Genomic DNA, 7871 nt, shown 5'->3' on the forward strand with positions numbered 1-7871 from the left:
CCAAGTTCAGAGTGTCTCCGTATCATTAGAACAATTTCTGATACTGGATTGTCAAAATGGCGTTAGGCTATAGTAAGCAACCTGGGCCACTGTATGCATCCTAAAGATATAGCATACGCCCATTAAAAGTCCCGTTGACCTACACACTAAATCACAAAAGTAATGTGGTCTCTAATTCTAGATAGAAGTTCTCACTAGCTAAACCAGTAAACGCTACCCATCAATGGGTAGCTGACGAGTTGGCCTTTCATGGCACCATCAGTGTTCCGTATCATGGCATGACCCTGTAGATTTTTTGCAGAACCTGAAGCAGTTGGAAGTCTGACCTCAATATATGACCGTTACTAGCAAATTTTCGAGCACAGCTACTTGACCCGGAAGTAATTGTTTCGCGCAAATCCGGTTCTACGGACTTCGGTTCGCTACTTCCATGTATGGATGTAATCGGTAAAATTCGCAAACATCCCCATGTCATTCGGGTTTACGAGTATCGTAGCTCGATAAAGGATACTTTAGAGACTCAAATACGATCATTTCCGGAAAGAAACGAAGATTTTACCAATAGAACAGTGCATTTTCTTATCGACGACCAACGCAAAAACATAAAGGTAAGTCAAATCGAGTCGACGTCTATCGTTATGTGACTTTCGCGTCTTAGACAACTTTTAACCGTAAAAATAGCATTTTTGTAATATATAAGCTTGAATCTTACTCATATTTTTCAGAAAAGTTGTAACTCCCCCGAAAAGTGTGATTTTTTGGTCAACGAAAATGGTGCTCCTATGTGGTTTTGGTTGCCCCTAATACATGTATCCTAACGTACATAATACACATATACACGAAAGCACCGTATCCTATAACTTGCAGCCTAGCGCTATATGTCGACTATGATGTAGCTAGTGCTAGATTTGCAACGTCTCGTATTTTTCGTAATCTTTCTATTCGGCATAGATTCCCTTCATTTTTTTGCGTTAATATGGAAAAATCAGGGAGTTGATAAGTCACGGTACTACTTATGGCTACTAAATAGTTAAAATGTAAAAATTCGAGGGCATAGCGGACAGTAATATTACTAGTACAAGCCTAGGCTAGCCTATAGGCCTAGTACTTTTGTATTTACTAAAGTAATATACTACGACAAGTGCATGTTTACTACAGGTAGGCCCTAGCCTAGTTTTAGTAATACTAGAATACCTGCATAGTTTAGTCCAATTTTAATAACGGACTAAGGCTTATAACCTTTAGTTCTCAGCCTACGCCTTCTTGTCCTTGTGTAATAATTCTAAGGGGCCTGTTCTTGAAAAGATTTGGACTGCATAAGATACAATTTAGTATTATTATTATTATACAAAAATTATTAGTAGTACTAGTAGACTGCCTTTGTACTATGTATAAGTTAAGATCATGGCTTATTATGAGTTTTATTAAAGCTGGACTGGGTGAAAATTTCCTCCATCCTGGGATCGGGATCCATTTCAATGTCACTTTGTTACAAGTGTTCAGGACCGTTATTAGATCCATGACTTAAGTCTAGGCACAATTCCGTATGCTTAATATGTAGTTAGGTAGAGCAAGATACGTAACACAGAAATAAAACTAGTTTGCTTTATACTGCTTACACTTTACACTTATTGCTATTACAGTTAGACCTACTGCTGGTACTTGAGAACAATTGCACCTCATAGAGCCATGTAGTTGTACATAGCTACTTATAATTCCAGGTGACTTAAACAATATCAGGGATCATTTTGTGACAACATGTTTTGCTGTTAACGAGAGTTTACGATCTTTTTATTGTTAAGTTGTTTTCTATGATAGGTACAGTAGTAGAAGTACTTAGTTAGTCATTCACGTACAGTCTTCCCTATGTGTGTGTGTGTGTGTGTCACACACAGATTTCTCTAAGGTGCTTTCCCATGTATATATGACCAAAAAAAAGTTATTCCCAAAAAGAAGAAAAGTTTCATTCACTATTAAATTTGTTTTGTTATGTATAATGACTAACATTGCAAAATGCAGTTCCACTGGTATTAAGTATTAGCCCAGAGAGCTTCTAGAGTTTATTACATCCCCATGTTTATTATCCTCATATCTGAAGTCTTCATATAAGAGTTTATTTATAGAAATCTGTTAATAAATGTAGTCTCACATTCTATTTAATACTATATATATATCTTTAAGTTCCTAGCTCTGTTATATGTACCCGTAGTAAGAAGGAATGCAGCCTGTGGATCAGTTAAGTGCCTGTTGTTACAACTCTGCTCCAAACTATTGTTTGTTTAATCAGGTTGTATTATTAGTGTGCTACCTTTAAGCAATTGTGTTTTCTATATATATGTAATTTACATTTTTCCTCAGTTTCTGTTATACTCTTATAGAAAGAACAAGTTGTGTGCAGCAACAGGCTGTAATATACTCAGCAGTCTCATGCCTATTCTCTAGCTAACTCGAACAGGTTATTGGCCCAGACACATACACTGGAAGTTAACTGTGTAGAATAGATTGTTGTTTGGAATTTATGTGCTGATTTTGGAACCATTTCTTGGGAAATGTCGGTACTTAAATTGGTTAATTTAGTCGTGACAACTGACCAATATGGCTGGAACAACAGAAAAAGGGACGTGGAAAATTAACAAAATGGATGGCTCGAACTGGCTGATGGAATTTCCAGATGAGACATTTGTTTCTTGCAAAAGACCTGTGGGCTATGAGGATGGCTCAGGAAAGTTGGGGGTTACTGTATGTGAGAAGTAGAACTTGAAAAAGACACAACTGGCATTTTTCACCATTGTGCTTGCAATAGCATCTAGTCAGCTGGAATTAATTACAACAAGTGACAAACCAAGTGATGCTTAGGATGCCTTGCGTACTCTGTTCGAAAAGGATTCTCTAACCAACAAAATTCAGCTCAAGAAAAAGTACCTCAGAACTGAAATGGCAGAGGGCAAGTCAGTTGGAAATAATTTGAATTATATGAAAGGAATAATGGATCGTTGGGCTGCTATTGGTGCTCCTATTTCTGAAGAAGACCAGGTTGTTAAAGTTATATGTCAAGTTTGGACTTATTTATTTACTTTCTAGTTTCTACTCTTACCTTTTACTTTTATATATTTGTCTTTTAATTTTAATCTTATGCTATATCTTATGCTATATGTCACAGGTATATCTCACCATTTCAAAGTTACAAAACTATCCATCCTGCCACCTGAACTGTTGTTGCTATGTCATGCCTTCAATATGCCACCTTGAAATACCCCTTCCAGTCATAATGCACTTGACATTGTGTGTGATTTTTTTTCAGACAATATTATTGTATGAAGTCTTCACAGTATGAAGTGTGTTTCATTTCAAGAAGTATTCAAATTTTGTTAAGATATTCCTTCCATTTGAACAAAGTATTTCACTTTGAAGTGATCGAAGTAATTTATATTTCATGCCCATATTTTCACAGGACATTAAAACATGTTCTTTCATGGAGAGTGTCACACCAAATGTTTTTGTTTTCTTTTTTCTGTTGCTTAAAGTGCCTTATTGTTACAGTTATAAAATCAATAAAAGACCAGGCAACTCTATTTCCACTGTTGACTAATGTTCTACTATGCATGTGCAAAAGAAAAAGAAAACAGCCCTACTCAAAATATTTGGTCAGAGTATCCATAGAACGTAATGTATCCAAACACGTCCTGTGTACTGAAAGTCCGCTTTTAATTAAAGTCCCCATATGTGGCAAAACCAACTCATCCCTCCAAAATACCCTAACTCTTCCCAAAGCTGGTGAACACCACACCCATCCCAAAGCTGGGTAACTCAAAACCCTTCCCCAAATCCGCTAAGCACCACATTCCCTCCCCCAAAACCCCTAAAAACACCACACCCCTCCCCTAAACAACACACCCCTACCCAAGCCACAGTACTTAACTCCAATATTGACAAGTGGTTGTGTAGTGTGATACATGAACCAAACAAGGATTGGTATTGACTGGAAAACTGTTAACTGATATTTATTGATGAATATAAGCAACAGATGAGTACCCAGCTTTCCAGAATCTCACTGAGTAAGAGCTACTGTGGAATTATGGTAAGTGGGTAAGTATAAATCATTTGGTGTTGTAGGTATAAATCATTCGGAATTGTTGGAAGTTCCTTAGAAAACAACTAGAAATAAGGTTTGGCCTAGGCCATGTTACCTTTGTATATTCGACATGTGGTATGACCCCTTCAGTTTTGACAACAGACTCAGGAAAATTTGTGTTACCTTAATAGTTACCACCATTAATTTAGCTAGAAAGGAAACACCATCTCCCTTGCCCCCTCCCCATTTTGTCTCTCTTACCCCTCCCATACGCAGCTCTCAGTAATTTCACATTTTACCTAATCATATATTAGAATTTGGGACAAAATTTCTTCCAAACCTTAGCACAACTTAAACGCCACAAAACCTAACATTCCTAATAGACCGTACACTAAAGGAATGGGTTCCACTACATTGAAAACGATTTGAGTGAAGTCTTGTCGGTAGTAGCCCATAGCATGCAAACGGCTTGGCGAAAGTCTACCTAATTTCAAAATGGCGGCGACAGCAACAAAATCGCCGAGTCGAGGTAATCGTTTTGTGACTGGCCGTCTTAGACAACCATTTCACCTAATCTTTACAGCATCATGTAGGAGAGTACAAGATCCACAAATGGGAGAACTTTTTTGCTGTAACTCTCTTTCGTTGGTTCGTTTTGACCTATTTTGTGTCAGTTAGGAATACATGTGTGAGGACGAAGTTGGATTGCAATCGTTGTTTCATAGGTTTTCGTTGATTTTTTCTCTGGTATCTTTGCCCTACCATACATTGGAATTACTTTTAATCCATTCTGTGAGGTTCCGGTAAGTTGTAAACTATCAATGTCTGTAAATTCTGTGAGTGAAACGTAGGACCGACTTTACGTAAAATGCGGGCAAATTCAAATTTAATGATATGCGTGATCGTTGATCATTCTTCGAGGTCACGGGGTCAGACTCCCAACTGTGAAGTTTCTTTACTTGTAAACAAACCTCTTCACTCAGTGTACAGTTTTCGTACGCCGCTTCTGGGAGGCCTAAATGGGTCTAAATTTGCCTCAATTGACCCAATTTTTGCAGCACATGTATTTCCATTCATGCTATTAAACATGCAAGCCACACACACACAAAAAAAACATCCTGGTTGCACTTTTTTGCACTTTGCCAACATTCGGGCGGATTGATATAGGCTCTTGTAGGAGTATGCCACCTTATCTCAGGTTATTACCGTGGAAGTTCTATAGCCTACCGTATACTTTCAAGCTAATACCACAATCTTTATTACTGTTTTGTACATTATCAGCATACATCGCTCATTCATAGTTATCTGTATTATCCATATAATCTAAGATAAAGGTTTCTAGAGGCCTATACACGGAAGGACTCGTGTCATTATACCGTGTATGCAAGCAGTAGGTACCACTGCGGCACGCTACATTTCTGATATACAGCAGTACAGCAACCCTTGACTGGTACTATTGTACAACATGGAATGACGAAACTTGTAAAAAAAAAAAAATCTTTGGTACTCCCTTCCCTAATATAAAATGCGTCGTCACACAAAATGCAGACCTTGACTTATGTTTCATTGGAAAAAGTTCGAGGTCGTTTATTGGATCTTTTCATCGTTCCAGCTGGGATGTGATTCGGTGTAGTGGACTGTAGTACCGTAACATATTACGTTGCGTACATTCTCTGCCGTTCAACTCTTCAACGTATACTAGAAGGACTAGAAGAGCTAACTATTGATGCAAGGATTGTAACACGCACTAATTCTACAAAACACACCAATCCTGTATTAGGAGGATTACATATGGATACTATATAGTCTTCCTCAATATCATTTCAAGATACATATATGGTTACAGTTCATTTGCCGGTTTATCACTGATATATTTATTTGCGCTCTCAGAATAAACGTCTCCGTATCATAAATCCTAATAGCATAATTATAATAACAGTTCAGTTTTGTTCTGGATGTTTCTTGCATCTTCGCTTGTTTGCAGGAGTTATTCACTAATATACTGTACAGTGTAGTGGAAGGTTGTAGAAAGTTGGGGACGATTCGGGAAAGTTCTTTGGAACGCCAATACGACAAAATAATAGTCTAAAAACGGGTTCATTGTGGGAATTTCCGGGGAACGCGAATAGAGGAATACTGATACACATTTTAGCTGTATCCTAACAACATATTTCTGCTGCTATGGAAACTTGTGGAAGTAGGAAGGATAGGGGTCAGGAGATTAACAGATTAAAATATAATATAGCCAGTGTTTGTTTCTTTGTGAGTTTTACGGGACTTGGTCTGGACATTACAGTAGATCTTATGTGGGAGGGGGGGGGGGTGGGGGTGGGGGAGAAGTTTAACAATAACCTGCACGGGAGGGGATCGGTCCCCATGTTCCACGGCCTGGTAGCTGCACTGATAACTATCCCTATATATGTTCCTATAATTCCTATTCGAAATCAGGTTTCATACCGGTACTCCATCTATGAATTTATTGCGTACATCTATTGCATTCTATTTCTATGTTTTAATAGATTGGCTACCCCGCTTGCCTATAGTGATACCACATACATAAACAAGTAACATATAGTCAGTAGTATGGCCCACACATACCCATAGATGTGGTGCAGTAATCACTCATTGTCAATGCTGAGACCGTATAAGGTTTGGCCGGCACAGTTAAACCGTCAGATTGTTCCACTGCCAGTAGGCTTTGTGAAACTTGGCAAAAATACTTAACAATCGGTGCATGGCCAGGCCAAACAAATTATTACTAATTTACTACTGTTAGGTCCATGTTGGATGAGTACATCATGACCAGTTCGGTTTCCGTGATTCATTCCATGATTGGTATAGTAGAACTTAGAATCATTATCAAAATATGAAGTAATATACTCTCGGACGACAGTGATGACTCATAGCCGATATAACCGGATACCATCAATTTGGAAATGACTGGACCATCACCTGGCGAAGCGCCACACATAATATATCTGGGGACTTCGGGAAGTGTTGCTGTTATCAGTTGAATGCAATGTCTAAGTTGCAGTCAGGCATTTTTAGCTTTTGGGCAAGATTTGGGCTTTTGCCATAAAACAATTGCTATAGTTATACAGGGAAAGGCCTATGTACTGATACATGTTAGGGAAATAACATAACCGGATCCACTGCAGTGAGGAACCCGCCCCCATAGCCACTGATTCTGTTTATCAGTGTACTAAACATCAGCTAAAAATGTAAAGTTTTGATTATAAATAACATATTATGCAGTGGACGTACTTTAGAACGATCCATTGTTACCTATTTAGTTTTTATGCAGGGTTACTTCGGGAATTAATGTCGATACCTACCGATATTTGTCTCCTTCCACGTGACTTTTTTTTATAATGAGTACATGAACCATATTATTTGGGAGGAGGTCAAAGGTCAGTTGGAGTCAGTAGAGGTCAAAGTATAAATATATGAAAAGCAATTTATCTTGAGAGCTTTACCTAAAAAAGAAATTATATATGCATTGTAGATTACCCAAATGATAAGTAAAATTGCTCCATATTTCGGTATATCTGTAAACTAAAATTTCTAAAGGTCATGTTTCAATAACGGCGTGAAACTTTTCTGATTTGACTTCTTCCAATGTAGTACAACCTCCTTTTGTTTTAGGTTGAGGTCAAAGGTCGGCTTAGGTACACGCAGTATGAACTTTGGCAAGGGTTAGCAAGTTTAAAGGCAAGTGACCGCTGGGAGAGGTTTCCCTCTGCTAAGTTCTATTACAGCAATGACTCTTCCAAGATTTTATTGCCATTCAACTCCGCTG

General features: G+C 38.1%; 1 long non-coding RNA gene across 1 annotated transcript; it reads left to right on the forward strand.

Moving 5' to 3' along the window:
• The first annotated feature begins 308 nt into the window (after positions 1 to 308).
• On the forward strand, positions 309 to 3572 carry LOC139978851 (uncharacterized). Its single transcript, XR_011797034.1, has 2 exons — positions 309 to 608; positions 2359 to 3572. It is a non-coding gene; the product is annotated as an uncharacterized lncRNA (long non-coding RNA).
• Positions 3573 to 7871: the final 4299 nt, after the last annotated feature.

The sequence above is a fragment of the Apostichopus japonicus genome, chromosome 13 (genome assembly GCF_037975245.1).
Source record: "Apostichopus japonicus isolate 1M-3 chromosome 13, ASM3797524v1, whole genome shotgun sequence".
In the NCBI taxonomy this organism is placed as follows: domain Eukaryota; kingdom Metazoa; phylum Echinodermata; class Holothuroidea; order Aspidochirotida; family Stichopodidae; genus Apostichopus; species Apostichopus japonicus.